The sequence below is a fragment of the Rhincodon typus genome, chromosome 28, assembly GCF_021869965.1.
Source record: "Rhincodon typus isolate 14 chromosome 28, sRhiTyp1.1, whole genome shotgun sequence".
Classification (NCBI taxonomy): Eukaryota; Metazoa; Chordata; class Chondrichthyes; order Orectolobiformes; family Rhincodontidae; genus Rhincodon; species Rhincodon typus.
In genome coordinates, this window is record NC_063359.1 from 38,873,415 (window position 1) to 38,896,434 (window position 23,020).

The 23,020-nt window shown below is 42.1% G+C and overlaps 1 long non-coding RNA gene across 1 annotated transcript in view; it reads left to right on the forward strand.

The window, feature by feature from the left end:
* LOC125486378 overlaps positions 1-15,570 on the forward strand; it is a 73,070-nt gene extending 57,500 nt beyond the window's left edge. The window contains exons 2-3 of the long non-coding RNA XR_007265057.1: positions 11,131-11,246; positions 15,356-15,570. This is a non-coding gene — a long non-coding RNA (uncharacterized LOC125486378). The remainder of the gene's footprint in view (positions 1-11,130; positions 11,247-15,355) is intronic.
* The last annotated feature ends 7,450 nt before the right edge of the window (positions 15,571-23,020 follow it).

Below are 23,020 nucleotides of genomic sequence, written 5' to 3' on the forward strand. Positions count from 1 at the left end.
AATTTAGTTTGGGAAACATGGACGGGTTGGACCAAAGGATCTATTTCCGTGCTATATGACTCTATGACGGTTTTATGCAAAAATATGTTGTGGATCCAACCAAGTATCAGGCTACTTTGAATCTTGTACATGCAATGAAGTGGGTTTAATAAATTATCAGAGTAAAAGATCTCCAAGGGAATTATTCTAGAATTTAGCGTTCAGTTTGAGAGGGAGAAACTTGGATTGGAAACAACTGTGTTAAACTTAACTAAGGGTAATTACACAGGAATGAGGTCAGAGTTGGCTGGTGTGGACTGGAAAAGGAATTTAGGTTGAGGAACAATAGCAGATGTTTAAGAACATAATTAATGACTCACAGCAATGTTTTATTCTAGGACAGTGGTTAAACTAACCATAGTTAGCCAAGGAAGTTGAGGATAGTATGGAGTTTAATGAAAAATTGTGACAAAGGTTAATGGTAAGCCAGAGTCATGGAGTCATACAAATATACAGCACAGGAACAGGCCCTTTGATCTAACTCGTCCATGCCAACCTGATATCATATATAAATCTAGTTCCATTTGCCAGCATTTGATGCATATCCCTCTAAACCCTTCCTATTCATATACCCATACAGATGCCTTTTAAATGTATTAATCGTACCAGCCTCCATACTTGCTTTGGTAGCCCATTCCATACACGCACCACCCTCGGTGTGAAAAAGCAGCCCCTAAGTCCCCTTTTAAGTTTCTCCCCTCTCACCTTAAACCTATGTCCTCTAGTACAATAACAGAAGTTGCTGGAAAAGCTCAGCAGGCCTGGCAGCACCTGTAAAGAAAAAATCAGAGTTAATGTTTCGGGTCTGGTGACCCTTCCTCAGAACTATGTTCTGTAGTTTTGGACACCTTGTTCATTTACCCTATCCATGCCCATCATGATTTTATAAAGTCACCCCTCGGCCTCTGACGCTCCAGGGAAAATAGCCCCAGCCTATTCAGCCTATCCCTGTAGCTCAAACCTTTTAACCCTGACAACATCCTTGTAAATCGTTTCTGAACCCTTTCTAGTTTTGTAACATTCTCCCTATAGGAGGTAGACCAGAATTGCATGTAATACTCCAAAAGTGGCTGAGCCAACGTCTTGTGCAGCCGCATCATGACCTCCCAACTCCTATACTCGATGCGCTGACCAATAAAGGCAAGCGTACCAAATGCCACCTTTAGTGTTTGAAAACTCAATAAAATTTGTCCAAAAAGGAACAGAGGGAGAAAATAAACTGAGGGCAAATTAACAATCCATATCAAAGAGGATAGTAAGAGCTTCCTTACACGTATTTTTTAAAAAAGAGGCCAAAACGAACATAGGCCCCTTAGAGAATGAGGCTGGAGAACTAATACTGGGGAACCAAGAAATTGCTAGATGAGATAAGTAAGTACCTTGCATCTGTAAGCATGTATTGTATTCCAAATATATGAAGTAATCAAGTAGAGTGGGGATGGTGGGGAAATAAATACAAAAGCTATTACTAGTGAAAAAATACTAAGGAAACCAATAAGGCGAAAGGCGGCTAGGTCCCCTGGACGAGATGTTTGCATCCCAGGATATTAAAGGAAGTAGTTGCAGAGATAGTGAATGCATTGGTAGTAACCAAAAATCCTTAGATTCTGGAAAAGCCCTACAGGATCTGAAAACTGCCAAAGTAGCACCTTTTATTTCAAAAGAGAAAGAGACAAACAAAACATTAACTCCTGGCCAGTTAACTTAACATCTGTAATTGGGAAAGTGTTGAAGACCATTATAAAGGACTTTATATGATCAAGTACAGTCAGCATAGTTTCATGAAGGGGAAGTAATTTAGACCAAATTTATTACAATTTTTTGAGAAGGTAACAGGCAGGATAAATGAAGGGGAATCAATAGATGAAAGTATATTTGGATTTCCAAAAGGCATATGATGAGTCACCGCCCATTACATGACTAAATAAGATAAAAGTTCATGGTTTTTGACGTAGTATACAGGCATGGATGGAGGATTGGCTAATTTGTAGAAGACAAAATTGGGATAAAGGGGGCATTTTCAGGTTCTTGACCTGTAGTGAGTGAAATGTCACAAAGATTAATGCTGGGGTCACAATTATGTTCAATAACTATTGATGCCTTGGATGACAGAAGTGAATGTGCCATCAGCAAGTCGGCAAATGACAAGAATAGGTAGTGAAGATGATCCTCAGTCTGCTGAGAAATATAAACAGGTTATGAGAATGGGTGAAAGCTTGAGAGATAGAATATTTTGTGGAAAAATATGAAGTTGTGCACTTTGTTAGGAAGAATAGAAGAGCTGAATATTATTTAATAGAGAGAGACTACAGAAAGCTAAAGCACAGGGATTTGGGGGTCCTCATGTATGAATCACAAAAGGCCTGTTTTGTAGTTCAGTGGGCAATAGAAAAGGCTAATGAACTGTTGGCCTTTATTTCAAAGGATATGGAGCATAAACCAGAGAAATTTTGTTAAAACTATACAAGGCGCTGGACAGATCACACCTGGAATACTGGGAACAGTTTCCTGATCCAAGGAAGGGTATACTGGCATTGGAGTTGTCCAGAGAAGATACACTAGGTTGACCCAGGTATGGAGGGATTTTCTTTTGAGAAGAGGTAAAATAGGTTGGACTTGTGCCCATTGGAGCTTAAGAGAATTAGCGGAGACCATATTGCAACATACAAGATTTGAGGGGCTTTACAGGGTACATGGGGAGAAGTTGTTTCCTCTTGTCTGAAGTTTTGGGACCAGCGAACATAATTTCAGGTTAAAGATTACCCGTTTAAGATGAGATGGAATTTCCTCTGTAATGGTCTTTGGAATTCTTTATTGGAGAGGGCTGTGAAAACTATGTCCTTTTATTATACTCAAGACTGCGATAGATTCTTAATCAGTAGGGGATTCGAGGGTTGTAGGGAAAAGGCAGCAAAGCGCAGTTGAGAATGACCATGGTGTCATTGAATTGTGGAGAAGACCTGCTGAGCTGAATGACCGACTTCTGCTCCAATGCCTTATGGTCTCATGTGAATACTTGTTGGGAAAGCTGGCCAAAATCCTTGAAGAATTGGAAAATGATGCGGACTTGGTTTGGTTACGTAGCCATGCTTGTTGTTTGTAGCAAACTTTTCTGCTTTTTCTGTGGACCTCTCCTTCCCCAAGCCCCCAGTTTGGCTTCCCTTTGTTAATAGAAGTACAACTATATTCAGCCTCTTTCAATATTGACCATATTGATCAATGCAAAGGGAAGATGGGAACAGAGAATCATAGAGTCGTACAGCATGGAAACAGATCCTTCAGTCCAACTTGTCCATGCTGACCAGATATCCCAAATAAATCTAGTCCCATTTGCCAGCATTTGGCCCACATCACTCCAAACCCTTGCTATGCATGTATCCATCTAGATGGCTTTTAAATGTTGTAATTCTACCAGCCTCCACCACTTCCTCTGGAAGCTTATTCCACACACGCACCGCCCACTGCGAGGAAAAAGTTGCTCTTTCAGTCCCTTCGTAATTCTTTTGCCTCTCACTTTAAACCTATGTCCTCTAATTTTGGACTCCCCTACATTTAGGAGTTCTGGGTGTCAGTACAGCAATTTAATCTAGTGAGAAGTAGCACAGCTCCTTAAGTACATTCACAGAGACAAATCTCGAGCATGGGGAATAGGATGTCTCCATCCGCCCAGTTAATTGTCTTGCTTGCATGATTAATAAGGTGGTGTTTGTGTCCCAGCAGTGTTGCTCTGTGAACAATAGCTGTATGGTGTTGTGGGCTGTATGGTTGATTTGCCCCTTGTAGAAAACTCATTGAGACATTCGTCGCTACCTGAAGTATAGGCTACTCTTTGTTTGTCACGCCATATGCACAATGTTGGGAGGTAAGTACTGATTTTTTTTTAATGTTGAACAAACTAGTTTGAGAGCTTTGACATTGTGCCCTTGGACAACACTCTCCAAAACTGTATACTGATAACTTAGGTTGTGGAAAGGTGGAGAATTGCTCTGTGCACTGAGGATACACTGATGCTTACACTTTATTTCACATTCAGTGTTCCTGAGAATTCATGCCATTTCGTGCCATCTTACTTCAGATTCAGTGCTTTTGTGTCTACATTTAACATCTTGTGTAAAAAGAATACTTAAGGGCCTTTGGAGGCCTAGATGATATCTGCAATTATTCTGATAACTCTATAACGTCGAGCAGGGAAATGTTTCTTTAGTAGGCATCACAAAGCACTGAATATATTGCCTTGTGAAATGGCTTTGGGTTTGTTTGGGATCATGTTGCAGCTGTCGCTGTTCCCAGCTAGCTGCTGTAATAAGATTCCTTTGTGCCTCATCCCGGGTTTGCAGGTTAGTGAAAAGAGCTTCCAAATAAGGCTGTACTGTCTCCAGCTCTCGCATCTCTGCAGCTCCTGCGATAACTTCAACCCCTAATATGAGGTCCTCCATGCAGCTTCTAGTGGCCCCAAGCCTCCATGAGTCCCCAGTCCTTATGTGCCCTTCTGTGTTGTGTAGCCCCTGTGGGTGTCCTTGCAGGCTGTCACCCCCTCCTCCTATCCACATGCCCTTCCCTTCCCCCTCCTGAATTTGACACTTCAAACTGTGTCTGACTTCTTGGTTGACTGTAGTTTTTGGTTCTGGTTTTTGTCAAGACGGTTACTGAATGTCAGGCATTGGTCATCGAGCAACCCTATTTAACTTGGCAACAGAAATGTTCCTCAGGACTCATCAAAAATTCATCCCTTAAGTGGTCACAGAATTCCGCCTAAAGCAGGCGATTATTATTTTTCACTTTACCCTCCCCCATGTAAGCCTCAGTGAGCTTTAGTCTAGTGCGTTGCCAGCACTTTTATATATTTTCAAGAAATTCACTGTGTACTGTTCCTCCTGTCTCCTGCTTTAATCAGGAACCACATGCATTTACTATCCACTGGAAGTAGGCCAATAGATTGTGACATCAATCAACATTCAGTACTAGTTGTTGCTGTGCTGCCATTTTGAAGTTTTGTGCTCCTGTCGATCTATTTTCTTAATTTTACATGGCTGATCACATGAGGCAGTGTGAAGGACACCTCCACTACCAGCAACACCTCGCACCACCTGCATTCCCACCAGTGCTATTCAAAGGGATAATAACTAATTACGGTTTGGTTGTTGATTGGTTTCTCCTTGCTGTTATTGCGATCGAACTCTTTACTGCTTTTATATTTATTTTGATGTTTGGAAATCTGTAGAGTGGTGTGGTTGGTGCGAAAGGATATTTTTGCTTGCTTCAAGGCTTCTGCACAAAACAGTGGCTTTCGAACATTGGTGGACTAATAGAGCTTCCTCTTGTTATAGGGCATGCCTGAGGGAGTAAGCAGAGGTCACTTGGAGCAGGAGAAGCTACTAGAAGAGGGAGAAAGGCCCACAGCAGGCCGTCATTTCTTCCAGGGTGTTAAGGGAGAAATTCTCCTGCCTAAACCTTAGCAACAATCACTTCTCAAAGTCTGCACTTAACTGAGAAGATTGTTACCTAAATCTGCCACATCCTTGCCTCCGGATAGGCAAGGACATTGTTCACAGCAAGTGACGATGAACTTTCACACATCTGGCTCCTTCCAGACTGGTTACGGCATTAGTAATGTCTTGTAGTTTTCAGTCACATAAGGGAGGTCGCTGAGACCTCTATTTAAAGAGAGAGAATGGAATGAAATGAAGTTCTATCTTGTCAGAGAGATATGAGGGTTTACACATTTCCCCGTGATGCAATTTGAGATACCACTCGCTGTTTTGTAAGTGCTGCATATCAGTTCTGCAATGTAATAGAACCAAAAGGGTTCCATTTTCTCATTGCAACTGATATGTGGACATGCATAATGTACCTTGCAGGAAAAACCGTGAGAGCAGTCAATATGCCTTCATTCTGATGCAGTGTGCCAGTCACCTTGACAAATCCAAGGTTGCTACTGGATGACCTTCTGTTGATGGCATGGCTCATGACTCAGGTTCTCAACCCATCAACATGAAATCCATGTTCCCTCATGAAATATGATAGATCAGACTTGTGGCACACCAGAGCAATGATTCTTTCGTCCTCCTCCCCGGTGAACTACTATAGAAGCTCTCCAGTACTTGGCTGAAAGGGTCTCTATTTTTTTTTTTGTTGAATGCTACATAAGTTAGTGATCATGATGGTTCAGTCCTTGTCAAAAGAGAAGTTGAGACAACACAAAGAGGAGGAGAAAGGGAGAAGGTACCCAAGACAGCTCCTCATGCTTGGATTGTAAATAAAGAACTTAGTTGAGTGTGTTACGACTAAACACAACCCCTGTTTCCCATTCACCAACAGTGTCACTGCACTCCTTAACCTCCTGATTATCATACAGCATCATATTGTCGTCTTCGCTATAATGCAAAAATAAAAGCAAACATAAAATAAGCAGTACAAACCACATTTGTCAATAATATCATGCCACACAACAAGACAAAAGTTGTCTAATCACCCAGTGTGCATTCTTTAATACCTATTCTTTTTTTCCTGTGCAGTGCAGCCCTCACAGCTGCAGCATGCCTGGAGGTAGGTTACTGACTAGGAGGAGACAGGTAGCCTCAAAGGATGACCGTGGGCAGCTCTGGGTCTAGGTCTGACTTTGGATTGCACTACGTTGGTGTGGGTAGCAGCAATCTGGGCAGGCAGGTAAAAGCAAGGACACACAGACCATCCTGAGAGATGTCAGCAAGCTCCATGGAACCACTACCACATCTGCTGAACAGTGCCTCAGCAATCCGAGTAATCTGCTGGAGGCCAGAGGAACCCTGCGAATTATGTTGGCAGAAGTCAGAACATGCAGGACTGTAAATTGACAATTCATGTCTTTACAAGAAGGGTTTAGAGGGATATGCTGGCAAATGGAACTAGATTAATTTAGGATATCTGGTCGGCAAGAATGAGTTGAACTGAAGATCTATTTCTCTGCTGTACAACTCTATGACTCTGTGACTTCAGTCTGGGGGTCTAGTGCAGCATGTTGATTTTTTTTTTGTGGAAATTACAGTACAGTCATCCGAAGTTGCATCATAGTTCGGGGCCACAATTGTATTGAAGAGTTGATCAGTGCTTCCATTCTAGAAGGAATGGTCTCCAAGTTCTGCACAAATCCCTATGCTAGGCTGGAATCCGATATCTCCGTTCTCCTTAACGTTGGCCATCACCCTCATAGCAGGCATTTCAATACACTAAGCATTTCAATGTATACAGCTACCATCCTTTGCCTGGTTCATTGAATTTCTCATTATATTGTACAGGCACCCTGAAGATGGCGTGCCATCTCCATGACATTGAATCGATGTGGGTAATCAATATCCTTTAAATTCCATGGAGTTTAATCTGCATACTTAACTTTATCAGGTGACCGGATGACAGTTCATAGGTTCTGCCACATTGTAGGTATCTATGCTATCTGGTACTTTATTTTCCAGCATACACATGAGTGCCATCAGTAACATTCCTTGAGTGTCTAAAAGCCACTAGTTGGTTGTATTTCAAAAGACCATTCATGTTGTGTTTGGAAGTTGGTTGATGTCCTTAGTTCAGCTCAGGAATCTTCCTGGAAGACTGCTTCAACCTTGTTCATTTTTATCAGTTGGATTTTTTTTAATCACCCAGTTTAGATGCATTACGACGCAACACCATGGTCGTCACATTCTGTGGTGCAACCTGAATCGAGACCTTCTAGCCCAGAGGTAGGGACACTACCACTCTGGTGCAAGATGCTAATTTGCATTCAAGCCATGGCCATTACTAGGGTATCACCTGTGTCCCTGCATATAGGAGCAGGGTGAAACTGTGCTAGTTGGATTGGCATTATGTGGTACGTAATGGGTTTCTCTAAGTAGAAGTTTATAAGTGTATTAAGACGAGGCTGCAATTCTAACTTTCACCACTTGGCTGTCTGATTGATTGATTGATTTCTAACAAATCTGACTGACAAACTTTGTCAAAGTTGCTTCTCACCACCTCTGAAGAGCTGCTAATTGAGGCTGTCTTCATGTTTCTACTTGATGCGTCCGCCATGGCTCAGTGGGTGGCCCTTGTATCTGGGTCAGAAGGTTAGGTCCCATTCGAGAAACCTCGGAGCAAAATCTTGATTGTCACTTGAGTGCAATTCTTGAGTACCACCCTGTTGGAGGTGCCAAACATTGGATGAGATGCTGAATTGAGAGTCCAACTACACACTAACTTCTATGAAAAAGATTCTGTGATGCTTTTGACAGGGAGGTTCTCCCAAGTGTCCTCAATCAATTTAAAAAAAAAAAAAAATCCAGATAATTTGATCGTTATGTGCAAGTTGCATGAGCTTGCAGTTTACAATTGGCACCTGCATTTCCCTTATTATAACATTGGCCACACTTTAGAAGTACTTAATTGGATGTAAAGGCTTGAGCCATCTTCAGGTTGTGAAAACCATTACTAGAAATACAGATTGACAAATATGTTTACACTAGGTACTTTGTCCAAACCATAATGGCTACTGAAAGTCTTTTGTGGAACATGGAAGCTTTTGAGTGATCCACTTAAAAGACAACCTTCATTCATTGAATCGAAGTACTCTCCACACATCAAGATTTCATCGAGTGACACTGTCACACTTCTAGGGAATACTTAAGATACTTTTTATTCAACCTGGTATAGCAACACAGGGAACGTGTTCAATACAAGCTTCCAGATTTCAAAACATCACATGAAGTCTATTGTTGCATATTACCCCTTTTAAACCGATGCAGTTGTCATTCTGATTTAGTTGTAACCTCAATGAAAAAGCAAAATACTGCGGATGCTGGAAATCTGAAATAAAATGAAACACTTGCAATCTTAAAGTTTGGCAATATCTGTGGAGAGAGAAATTGAGTGGTGTTTTGGGTAGATGAACTTTCATCAGAGTATTGCCTATGATAACGTATTTGGCCGTGAGCTAAGATTACAAATTCTGTCCCATCATAGCGATAGTTTAGTTAACCGAGGCTGCATTGCAGTGTAATACATGATGGTATCATCCATGGCTCAATTGGTACCACTTGCCTCTGAGTCACAAGGTTCTGGGTACAAGGATTAAGTACATTTCGGAAGAACTAATGCAGGAAGAAAGTATATAGTAAACCCTTCGTGGGTGGCAAAACCCTTAGTGGCAGCAACATACAGAGGGATCTAGGTTGTTAGGTCCATAGTTCCCAGAAAGTGGCAATGTAGGTTGTTGAGATGGTCAAGAAGATGTATAGCACCTTCATTGGTTGGGGCATAGAGTATAAACATTGGCAAGTCTGTTGCAACCGTATAGAACTTTAGTTAGGCCACATTTGGAATATTGTGTACAGTCTGGTTGATACACCACCAGAAGAGTGTGGAGGTTTTGGAGAGGGTAGAGAACTGCTTTATCGGGATGTTGCCTAGTTTGGAGGGTATTAACTATTAGGAGAGATTGAATAAACTTGATTTGTTTTTGCTTGAACATTGAAGGATGAGGTCGAAAATAGAAGTTGCTGGAAAAGCTCAGTAGGTCTCACAGCATCTGTGAAGAGAAATCAGAGTTATTGTTTTGGATCGAGTGACCCTCCCTCAGAACACTTCCTCAAGGATGAGATTGACCTGATAGAAGTTTACAAAATTGTGAGAGGCAGGTATAAAATGGAGAGTTGGACTTTTTTTCCCCCAGGGTAGAAATGTCAATTACTAGGGGACACAGGTTTAAGGTAAAAAGGAGTAAGTTTTTTTTTTAAACACAGAGCGGTAAGTTCCTGAAATGCGCTGCCAGAAGAGGTGGTGGGCGTGGATACAGTTGCAACGTTTAGGAGGCATCATGACAGATACATGATTAGGAAACGAATAGAGGGATACGGACTTAAGAACATAGAACATAGAACATTACAGCGCAGTACAGGCCCTTCGGCCCTCGATGTTTCACCGACCTGTGAAACCAATCTGAAGCCCATCTAACCTAAACTATTCCATTATCATCCATATGTTTATCCAATGACCATTTAAATGCCCTTAAAGTGGGCGAGTCTACTATTTTTGCAGGCAGGGCATTCCACGCCCTTACTACTCTCTGAGTAAAGAACCTACCTCTGACATCTGTCCTATATCTATCACCCCTCAATTTAAAGCTATGTCCCCTCGTGCTAGCCATCACCATCCGAGGAAAAAGGCTCCCACTGTCCACCCTATCTAATCCTCTGATCATCTTGTATGTCTCTATGAAGTCACCTCTTAACCTTCTTCTCTCTAACGAAAACAGCCTCAAGACCCTCAGCCTTTCCTCATAAGACCTTCCCTCCATACCAGGCAACATCCTGGTAAATCTCCTCTGCACCCTTTCCAATGCTTCCACATCCTTCCTATAATGCGATGACCAGAACTGTACGCAATACTCCAAGTGCGGCCGCACCAGAGTTTTGTACAGCTGCAACATGACCTCATGGCTCCGAAATTCGATCCCTCTACCGATAAAACCTAACATACTGTACGCCTTCTTAACAACGCTATCAACCTGGGTGGCAACTTTCAGTGATCTATGCACATGGACACCGAGATCTTTCTGCTCATCCACACTACCAAGAATCTTACCATTAGCCCAGTACTCTGTATTCCTGTTACTCCTTCCAAAGTGAATCACCTCACACTTTTCCGCATTAAACTCCATTTGCCACCTCTCAGCCCAGCTCTGCAGCTTATCTATGTCCCTCTGTAACCTGCAACATCCTTCTGCACTATCCACAACTCCACCGACTTTGGTGTCATCAGCAAATTTACTAACCCATCCTTCTACGCCCTCATCCAGGTCATTTATAAAAATGACAAACAGCAGTGGCCCCAAAACAGATCCTTGAGGTACACCACTAGTAACTGACTTAAGAGGCAAAAGGTTTTTAGTTTAGCAAGGCATCATGTGCATTTGGAAGGCATTGGTGCAGTCTTGGTGGGCTAAAAAGTCTGTTCCTAGGCTGTGCTGTTCTTTGTACATAATCAAAGCTGACGCTCCTTGAGTATAGAGGAAACAATGCACTGTTGGAAGCTTGTCGTCTTTTTGGATGTGACTTTAAACCTAGGCCCTAATTTGCTCTTCAGGTGATGGCAGCTTTGAAGAACAGCAGAGGAGTTATCCCTGATGTCCCAGCCAAAGTTAACCCTCGATCATCATCACAAAAACAATTGGTTTATTATCACATTTGCAGTTTATAAAGGTTGGTTGTTTGCATTTTTGACTGCCATGTTTCCTACTTTACCACAGTGACTACACTTCCAAAGTGCATTATTGGCTGTAAAGCACTTTTGAGATGTCTAGTGGTTGTGAAAAGTACCATGTGATTGCAAGTCTTTTTTGAGGGAGTGCTTTACTGTTGTGAAACCTTACTGTTTGCAGATTGATAACAGTGTTTACCTCTGCAATAATAGTGTAGCTTCTGCAAATATTCAGCAGAAATAAGGAGACAGATGAAGGGCTGTAATGCTAGTCTGTAACAGTGTTGTACTTAGCCACCAAGAGTTAGGTGGTATGTTTAAGTGCAAGCTTCCTGTTACTTAGATCATGGTTTCCTTATTTGGATGAGTATGGTCTAATCCTAATTGGGTGACTGGATGGAGTGAGGTGATCTACATTGTTATTGGCCATCTCAAGTTGTTTGAGTCATACTTCCTGCTGGCTGATTATGAAACACATTGACAGCTGTTGTCAAAGTTTCTCAGCGTTTGCCATACTTCTCAGCCAAAGCATAAAGCATGGTGATGAGTGGTTTATAACGGGAAGGAAATAGGTAAACTGCTCAAAGTAAAAATTGCTTAAAAAGCATTTAAAATATTTAAACAAACTGCAGGTGAAACTGATTCTACAACCTTATTGTCATAAACATCAGCACCAAATCCTTATAAAGAGATCTCAGTTTTATTTAGTTAACCCTGCCATTAAACTAACAGTGCATGAAAATTTATGTAGCACATTAAGCACTTGTTAACAGTAATTTATATTCAATAGGATATGCCTCCACGACAGAGCTAGAATCTTCTTTGATTATCAAATTCCAAACAGTATGAGGGGAAAATATTGACCACAAGCATCAGTAGGTTTAAGGCAGTTGCCTTATTGGCTCATTCCAAGAGCAGTGCACACTGACGCACACAGATAACGTTTCTGGTTCAAACATGTCCATTCAGTTAGCAGTTAGGAAGGTAAACGTAATGTTAGCATTCATTTTGAGAGGGCTAGAATACAGGAGTAGGGATGTGCTGCGTAAGGCACTGGTAAGTCTGTGTTTGGAATATTTGTGAGCAGTTCTGAGCCCCAAATCTAAGGATGGATGTGCTGGCATTAAAAGGGGTCCAGAGGAGGTTGACGAATGATCCCGAGAATGAAGGGTTGTCATGTGAGGAGTGGTTGAGGACTCTGGGTCTGTACTGATTGGAGTTTTGAAGGATGAGGGAGGATCTGATTGAAACTTAAAGAATACCGAGAGGCTTGGATAGAGTGGACAGAGCAATGATGTTTCCACTAGTAGGTAAGAACAGGACCGAAGTGTACAGTGGCAGTATGAAGGGACGACTGTTTAGAACTAAGATGATGAGGAGGAATTTCTTCAGTGGAGGGTGGTGAATCTGTGGAACTTGTTGCTGCAGAGGTCTGTTGAAGCCAGGTCATTGAGTGTATTTAAGACAGATTCTTGATTGGTGTGGTTGTGGGGAAAAGGCAGGAGAATGGGGTTGAGAAATATATCAGTTATGATCGAATGGTGAAACAGACTCAATGGGCCAAATGGCTTAATTCTGCTCCTCTATCTTGTGGTATTCTGGTCTAAATATGTGCCTCTGAGTTAGTAAATTGCTGGTTTTGAAGGGAGGTTTAAATAATTGGCCTCAGGGCCTGGGGAGCTGAAAAATCAGTCAGATCTTGATGCTGTGCTGGCATATGTGATGGGCATTGGATTAGGGTAGCATCAGTTTCAACTATGATGCCAAAGGACACTGCTATGAATTAGTTATTGTACAGGAGAGCATCTGATGGCTGCAGAAATAAATACCATGAAGGAATCTGTGTCTTTGGGAAAATATTGAATTATATAGGGAGCAGGAGGATAATATTGGCAAGATTAATCCACAATGAATTACATGGTGGCTGAAATGTCCATCAGCAAAATCTTCAAATGTGGAAGCATCACAGCTGGCTGATTCAGTATTATCTTTGATGCACTTTCAAACCAGAGTGACTGAATATTGGTCAAGACAGGAATCTTTTCTCCCCACTTGAATCCAAGCATTCTTGTCAGCTGTAGCATTACAGAATAGCCTTAGCAAAGATCAGCTAACTTCAGCAAGTCCTATGATTGAAACAGGAGCTTCCTGTTCCTTAGGGCTCTGCAAGGTGTAACTACACAATAATTTGTCTGAGAATCACCCAATTTAATTTAATAGAAGAGAAAATTCTACTTGGAAGGTACTACTGTACGCTCTAATAGAGATGCTGCAACTTCTTTTCAGTCATTCTGTGAATGAAAAATAGTCCTGAAGGCTTTGGGTAATTGAGTACTGTTTGCATCAAAATATTGTGAATAATTTGAATTAAACAATGAATCTAGTATTGAAGTTATGTCATTTAGAAGTGCATAGCTTCTTGAAAGTCGAGTCGCAGGTAGATGGGGTGGTGAAGAAGGCATTTGGCACATTTATCTTCATTGGTCAGAATATTGATTATAGGAATTGGGATGTCATGTTGCAGCTGTACAAGACATTGGGGAGGCCACTTTTAGAATACTGTGTACAATTCTGGTCGCCCTCCTATAGGAAGGATGTTGTTAAACTTGAGAGGGAGCAAGTAAATTACAAGGATGTTGCCAGGACTGGAGTTTGAGTTATAGGAGGAGGCTGAATAGGCTGTGGCTTTTTTTTTCCAGGAGTGTTGGAGGCTCGGATGACTTTATAAATGTTTATAAAATCATGAGGAGCATAGATAGGATGAATAGCCAACGTCTTTTTCCTAGGGTGGGAGAGTGCAGAACTAGAGGGCATAGGTTTAAGGTGAGAAGGAAAAGATTTAAAAAGGATCTGAGGGGTAACTTTTTCATGCAGAGGATGGTGCATATATCGACAGAGCTGCCAAAGGAAATGGTGGAGGCAGGTACAGTTAAAACATTTGAAAGACACCTGGATGTGGACATGAATAGGAAGGGTTTAGAGGGATATGGGCCAAACGCTGGCAAATGGGACTAGACCAATTTGGAATGTATGGTCATTGCGGATTAGTGGACTGAAGGGTCTGCTTCTGTGCTGAATGACTCTATGGCCTGTGAACTGTCAGTAGATGTTGGAAATCTACCTATTTATTTGAAGATGTCCTAATTCGCATCTAAAAATATATCTAGTCGGAGGGTTGTAAATCTTTGGAATGCTCTAGCCAAGAGAGCTGGGGATGCTCAGTCATTGAAAATTCTCAAAACTGAATTCAATAGATTTTTAGATGATACAGGAATCAAGTGATATAGGGATATGGCAAGCATATGGAGTTGAAAGATGAGCAGTTATGATCTTGATAAATGGCAGAGCAGGTTCCAGAGTTAGAGATAGTAGGAACTGCAGATGCTGGAGAATCCGAGACAACAAGGTGCAGGTCTGGATGAACACAGCAGGCCAAGCAGCATCATAGGAGCTCCTATGATGCTGCTTGGCCTGCTGTGTTCATCCAGCCCTGCACTTTGTTGTCTTAGGTTCCAGAGTTGATGGCATATGTTTGAGCCTATATTTTGATTTTGTGTGTATTTGGACTGATGTAAGTTGATGCACATTTTAGGCCTGTCTCTCCTTTGTGTTTGCACAAAGGAATTTATATTTTAAAAATGAAAATCTCTAAATTTATCAGACGGTAGTTACAACTTTCAGCCAGTGGTGGCGCAGTAGGGGTCCAATGAGGAAGAGTGTGATTTGATCCTGAGATTTACAAATTTCCATCATGTGCAAATAACCACTTAAGATAGAAAAATAAGCTGGGAAATGTGAGCAACATGGAAGCTTTTGACATAGATATTGCAAACTCGGTCTCAAAAATAATTGCTGAAATTGGAATTATAGAATGATAAAGCATAAGAGGTGTGCAATTAATCTCACCCCCGCACCTTCTGAATGGCCTTGCAGTTTTCTTTCAAGGATATATCCAAGTCACTTTAGACTATTCCTATTGAATCTATTTACACTCCCTCTTTTACAAGCAATGGTTTCCAGATCATAACTTGCTGCAAAAAAGGAAATGTTTCTTTGTGTTCCCTATGATTCCTTTACAAATCACCCTAAATCTTTGTCCTTTGGTTTACAGAATGGAAGAAGGCTACTTAATCCATCAAATACGCACTAGCCCTTTTGAATAGCAGTTAATTACACTCACTTCATGCCTTTTATGCTATGTTCCTGCCATTTTTTGTCCAAGCATTTATTCAATCCCTATTTGAATGTTTCCATTAGATCTGCATCAGTGTCAAGCAGTCTACTCCAAATCCAACCATTCCACGCAAAATAAAACGTTTATTCTTGTGTCAAGCCTTTTGTCTTTTTTTTTCAAATTCGTTCACGGAATTTGCTCCTTTTGCTGGCTGGCCAGCATTTATTGCCTATCCCCAATTGCCCCTTAGGGTGACGATGAGCTGCTTCCTTGAACTTGAGATACCTGCAGTGCTGTTAGGCTAAAACTGAGGATTTTATGAGGGAGATAGTAGGAACTGCAGATGCTGGTGAATCCGAGACAACAAGGTGCAGGGCTGGATGAACACAGCAGGCCAAGCAGCATCATAGGAGCAGAGAGGCTGACGTTTCGGGCCTAGACCCTTCATCAGAAAAGGGGGGCGGTGGGGAAAGGGGACTCTGAAATAAATAGGGAGAGAGTGGGAGGCGGATAGAAGATGGATAGAGGAGAGGATAGGTGGAGAGAAAACAAACAGGTTGAAGAGGCGGGGATGGGGCCAGTAAAGGTGAGTGTAGGTGGGGAGTTAGGGAGGGGATAGGTCAGTCCAGGGAGGACGGACAGGTCAAGGGGGCGGGATGAGGTTAGTCGGTAGGAGATGAGGTGCGGCTTGAGGTGGGAGGAGGGGATAGGTGGGAGGAAGAACAGGTTAGGGAGGCAGGGACGAGCTGGACTGGTTTTGGGATGCGGTAGAGGGAGGGGATAATTTGAAACTTGTGAAATCCACATTGACACCATTGGGCTGCAGGGTTCCCAAGCGGAATATGAGTTGCTGTTCCTGCAACCTTCGGGTGGCATTGTTGTGGCACTGCAGGAGGCGTTATGAGGGACAACAAGGTGCAGGGCTGGATGAACACAGCAGGCCAAGCAGCATCATAGGAGCAGAGAGGCTCCGGAGGGAGGAGGGTAACTTCTTCAGGTTAGGCATCCTTAGAAGAGGCTTCGCAGTGGGGTTAAAATTGAATCAGAGATAGTAGGAACTGCAGATGCTGGAGAATCCGAGACAACAAGGTGCAGGGCTGGATGAACGCAGCAGGCCAAGCAGCATCATAGGAGCAGACAGCATTATGAGGGAGATGCGTTTGAGGGGGAAGGTAGTGATTACCGGGGTTTTTCCCCTCATTTTCCAAAGACGGAAATATGTGGTTTGGTACGAGTTCTGTGCTTCCTCCCTCCTGAGGTCTTTTTACCAGAGTGCCCGTGGAGGAGAAACACAAGAATGAGCAGGCTGAGTTTTGACTGGCTTCTATTAAAGCCAGTGTGGGTGGCTCCAGTCTGCTGATGTCACCGATGGAAGCCAGGCAAAAGCTTCAAAGAGCTTCATTGTTGGATGTGGAACGTAAGCAAGTCTCTCAGTGCTGGGGGAGGGAGGAAACTGTGTTCAGAGAGCTCCGGAAAAGCAGGCTCATATGTCTTGCCCAGGCTCTCCACTGCTTCGAACAGCTAATTCTCCCAAAAAAGTTAAGTTGGGTTTGAGCAACAGTTACGAAAAGAAAAATGGGTGAGCTACATGTTCGCTAAATTTCAGGTCCGACTGCAAACAAGAAAAAAGTTTTTTTTTTTTTCCCCCCTCCACCCCCCTGTTAAATCAAATTCCTAACTTAACCGCTCCATCCCCTTTCTGCTTCTGGATGTGAATTCTGAAGGGGGAGGGGGGGGTTTGGAGTTGGAATTAGTTTAACCAAACGAAAAAGACTACTAAGCAAGAAAGAGAGGAAACCAAAAGAAAGGAATCACTTCGAATTGAAGTTAAACAAATGAAAATGCTGGAGATTTGCCGTAAACTGGTGGGGTGTAAATCAAGAAAGACTCTCTCTGCTTCATCCAGCTGCTACCTGGAAGGTAAGGCTTGATGTGCTTTGGGAAAGGACGCGCGTTGAGAGAGGCCCCGAAATGAATTCCTTAGTTGTGGAAAAAAAACCTTTACAGAGGCCTCTTCTCTCCTGCGGCTGCGGGGAGTGAGGGAGATAGCAGCTTGCGTAGTCACAGACGTAAACAGCGGAATTTTGGAAGACATTTTGCTCTTTGCCAGAGTTGCAAATTCTGATATTCGTGTTTCCACCCCCTACCCACGTGTAAGATTTATTAATTGAAATGGGTGCATTTGGCCCCAATGTGCTTTCTTACCAATTACTCAACACATTATAAAATGGACGTTTTCATATGGCCAAAGGCCACTGGGCGCAAAATGTTAGTCTGCCAAAGAAGCTTTGAAGCATGTTTTTCTGTGTAGCAATTACTCCTCATGACTTTTTGCACATCAAAAATCTATCGACCTTTCAGGCATCCACACTATTAGGGCTGTAGCATTTGAAATACAGTTGGAATGTTCTGTAATCATTGGTTTCCAATTGCATAATAAATACAGATGAGCAAATGTAGTCATCACTAAAAGACCAGTGCAGTTCCTCTTGACGGAATGAACAGAGATCATAGCATGGCTTTCATGGAACATGCCAGTTCCTAAACTGGCATTGGCAGGGGAATTGAGTTTAAGAGCCACGAGGTTATGCTGCAGCTCTATAAAACCCAGGTTAGACCACATTTGGAATATTGTGTTCAGTTCTGGTCGCCTCATTATAGGAAGGATGTGGAAGTTTTAGAGAGAGTGCAGAGGAGCTTTACCAGGATGCTGAGATAGTAGGAACTGCAGATGCTGGAAAATCTGAGATAACAAGGTGTAGAGCAGGATGAACACAGATGAAGGGTCTAGGCCCGAAACGTCAGCCTTCCTGCTCCTATGATGCTGCTTGGCCTGCTGTGTTCATCCAGCTCTACACCTTGTTATCTCTCTTTTACCAGGATGCTGCCTGGACTGGAGGACAGGTCTTATGAGGAAAGGTTGAGGGAGCTAGGGCTTTTCTCTTTGGAGGTACAGCTATGCATATTAGTTAGTGACAGGATCAGACTTGGCTAAGGCAACACCCAATCTTCTCCCTTCTTCCCCAGTCCATTCTGGTTAGATGCAAACTAACTTTTTGTAGGTGAAGGGTTAATTGCAAGACTCAACTTCTATAAATATATTAGCCCAGTTTTACTGATTACTATAATAAGCACAATATACTGTGAATGGAGCAAACGTGACAAATGGAATTCACAGGGCTGTAAGTGTACTTTGATTGACTGCAACATCAATAAAACCCAAGGCCTGGTGATTCGTCCCAGATTGTTGGGGAAATAACCTGCCTGTCAAGATAGCAGGTGAATGTTACTCATCCACTTGAGACATCTAACTGCCTTGCAAATGCCTGAGGGTAAATATAGTTTGCCTCTCTGCATAGACAGAGAGGAACCTGCTAATGATTGCAAATACAGATTCTGATCAAAGTAGTGTTAGGTCAGTGATTACTTGGTTTGATAAGGTTGAAATGCTGGGAATCCATCTGACAGATGATGTAACACAGTGATAGATGATCTCTCTCTGAATAAATATTAAGACAAAACACATTTATAACAAGACAGCAAACACTTTATGCCTAAGCTGCTGCTTAATTCAGAGAACTTAATTTTTTGCGATTAACATGTGCAAGCAGATGACTGTTTACTGAGTAAATGGCTTTTTCTACAATGCTTATCAGTTGAATTTGTTGTTTTAGTTGTCAGCCAGTGGTTTCCATATGTTGTGCGGTTGATAAAGTGGCCTAAAATTTCCAGGCCTTCTAAAATTTACCACAGTTTGAAGGAACTCAGTTGACACTGAGAAACTGGAACAATCTAAAGGAAAATGGTTCTGTGATTATAGCAAATATAATTTACAAACAGGTAGCAACAGAAGCAATGTTAAGTTGAGGAAAATGCTGAAATTTGCTGTCCTTGGGGTCTTGTCAATCCTAGTTTAAAAAGCAGTGTTGTAAAAACTATTGATGTGTGTTTAATGCAAACTATTTTGTGAAGTGTAATCTGAAACCCAGTTGCACATCACATCTAAGTATGCTTTATGTGAATATTTTTCTAATCGTGGATTTTGACCTTTTTGTCAGAATCTCTATTTAGGTCAGGAATGTGAGTTCACTTCAGAGACATAAGCACAAATCCATAGCACTGTCAATGAAATATTGAAGGTGTGCTGCACTGTCTGAGGTGCTATGTTTCAAATGACTTGTTCAACCAAGACCCTGTCTGCCGCCTCAATTGGACGTCAAAGATCCCATGGCATTTTGCTATTTTGGGGATTTCTCTTTGTTCTTCTAACTAGTAGTTATCCCTTAAATAACACGAATAAAAAAAATGATCTGGTTATTACTTTGTTGCTGTATATGAGCTGCTACATTTCTTACATTACAGCAATGACTGCATTTCAACTGTAAAGTGCTATGGGGTAAATGTAGCTATATTTTCCTTGCCTATAACGCACCCATTTCAGGGGGATACAAATTCCACTCTGCACCAGAGAAGATGTAAGGCCTGCTGACAGTGTTGAAAATGGTTGGCTGCACAATGAGCTCAAACTGAACTTGAAGAGTTAATCTCTTAATGTCCTTCCTCAGGCTCAGGGTGGTTAATTGAGAAAGTGGGCCTAGATTAAATAAGAAACTATGCTACATTTGGCAAAGTTGACTATTCTTACTGAGAGGAAGTTTGCTTGTTTAAAGGGTGTCGGGTGTCAGCAGTAAAATTTATGGTGTGCGTGGACGCTCTCTAGAATACAAATGAAGATACGTTTGTTTAGTCCCTTATCATGTTATGTAACATACCTGTCTGACTCTTCATGTGCAGAAAGATGTTCCCAAGCACATTACGGGGGCCAAAAAAACATTGATACCAAGTGGCCAAAAGGCAACCAGAAAAGATGGATAGTGTGGAACAAATACATGGTTAGAAAAAGAGGCTGTTGAGATGATGAGAGGAAGTTCTCAGCAGTAAGTTTGAGATAGTTTTTAGTATCTCTAGAAGAGTTTCAGAGAGCAATTTATAGGAATTTAGAGTAGGTTGTTGGGATTTAGAAGAGATTCCTAATGCACGATGGAGAGTTATAGGAGCAGCCAATAATGATAGAGTATATTGAAGCACATTATGCTGTGAAGTATTTTGGAGTATATTGCTGGGAGAAGTGTTTTGGAAGGCATTTATTACCAAGTGATAACTAATCTGCACCAAGTGTTTCACAAATTAATTTGTTTTTGATGGTATATACCTGGAGGAATGTCGGCTGAGACCCAAGAAGAATTCCCAGCTCTTCCTCATGGAATCTTCTAATGTCGACTTGAACAAGCATCTGAAGAATGACATTCCGACAGTGCAGTGGTCCGTCAGTATTGCACCAAAGTGTCAACCAAGATTCTATGTTTCGGTTTCGTGAAGAGGTTGAAATACTTGACTTTAATCTAGATGTATGACTGCAACCAATTTGTTTTCTTTTAATTCTCTTGTGGGATGTGGGCATCACAGGCAAAACTAACTTTTGATGGCTGTCCCTGATTGCCCTTGAACTGAGTGCCTTATTAGGCTATTTCAGAGGGCAGTTAGGAATTGCCATGGGTCTGAAGTCACGTGTAGGCCAGTTTGATGAAGATGGCAGATGTATTTTCTAAAGAACATTTAGTGAACAAGATGATGGGTTTTTAAAATAATGGTTGATCATTGTCATGGATGCCATTACTGAGCTGTTCTTCTGTTTTCTAGATTTTTGAGATTTATTAATTGAATTTAAATTGCACCATCCTTAAAGGAAAAACAGGGAGCATTAATCTGGGCCTCTGGATTACTGGTCAAGTGATTATTAGTATCACATCACTATCTTCCTCAAAATAAGATACCAAGAATTGCAGGTGTTGGAGTCAGAGTCAACGCAGTATGGAGCTGGAGGAACATAGTGGGTCAGGCAGCATCAGAGGAGTAGGAAAATCGACATTTTGGTTCGGGATCCTTCTTCAGAACTCAGTCTGAAGAATGGTCCCGACCCGAAATGTCAACTTTCCTACTCCTCTGATGCTGCCTGACCTGCTGTGTTCCTCCAGCTCCATACTGTATTGATCTCCTCCATGTAGTGGGTTAAGCAGTATCATTCAAACCAGGAGAGGATGGCTAACCTTGCAACTTGAGTTTTATATTTTCTTATTCATGCATGGGTAGTGGGCATCTCTGGCTAGACCAGCATTTGTTATCCATACCTAATTGCCCTCAAGTTTGTGGTGATAAGCTACTTTCTTGACCACCGCAGTCCATATGATGTAAGAAATATGTATAGTGAAGGAAATTCCAGGATTTTGGCCCATTGACAGTGAAGCAATGGTAATATAATCCTAAGTCAGCATGATTGGAGGGAAATTTGCAGATGGTGGTGTTCCCATGCTTTTCTAGGTAGTGCAGATCACGGGTTTGGAATGTGCTCTCCTTGGAGTCTTGATGAGTTGTAGTGTATCTTATGTATAGAGCACACTGCTGCTGCTTTATGGTGGAGAGAGTGAACATTGAAGGTGGTGGATAGGTGCCAATTAATCAAGACTCCTGTGTTATTTGCTGCAGAATTTCCAGCCTCTGACCTCCTCTTGTAGCCAAAATATTTATATGGCTGGTCCAGTTCAGTTTCTGGTCAATGGTACCCTTCCGGATGTTGGAATTTTAATGTAAATCAGGAGGATTATCAGATTTTGACAGTCGCCTGAGATGTTGGGACAGGGACCAGAAGCTTTGGGAAAGAGGTAGGTTTTAAGTGTCTTAACTGAGCAGGAAGAGTGTTGACAAGGATTAAGCTGGGAATTCCAGGGGTTACAGCCTGGGCAACTGAAGGCACAACCATTAATGGGAGAATAGTTAAAATTCAGGGATGTGCAAGAGGTCAAAATGGGAGGAGTGTAGAGATCTGCAGTCTCTAGGAGGTTACAGAGGTGGGCTTCGAGCCATCTCCCTTCATACTGAATTCATGCAATCCATGTAATGGTGTAGCTATCCTATGTTGAACAAGCACAACAGTGATGACCAGATGTCTAATCGAGCCCTTTTTTTTTAAGCCCTGGGATATAGCAGTTAACTGCATTCCGTTTACTGTTGGGTAACTGTGGAGAACTCGGATGCATGATGACATATTGATCATTACTGGAGTTGGAAGAATGACCCAGTCAGTGATGGCACAAGAGTGCTGAGGCATGTGTAAACCTGCTAACACATTTGAACGGCTTAACTTGGCTCTGGTAACATTTTCTTAGCAATGTTCAGCTTTTGTGAAGCAGCTCTTTGGGCACATTTAATCCAACTTGAGTGAAATGTCAGTGATACAGAAGGTATACATTCCTGTTTCTCGGTACCTTCCAGACCGCTCACCAAAAGCAGCAAAGAAGGTGGTGGCTGGGCAACACTCCCTTGGTAGCAGGCATTGCTGGTGCACTTAGAAGCTGGAAAATATGTGAATGATTCAAGCATGACTCTGGTTTACTTTTTCTTTCCCCGGGGAAAATGTCTGACCTCCAGTCGGTGGATTTTTACAGTGACTAATGTCTGGGATTGCACGATGGGAATCACGGCTGGATTCTGCCACCACATTGGTATTCTGTGGAGCCGAGTCACAGTGCCGTTCTGTTTGGCTTA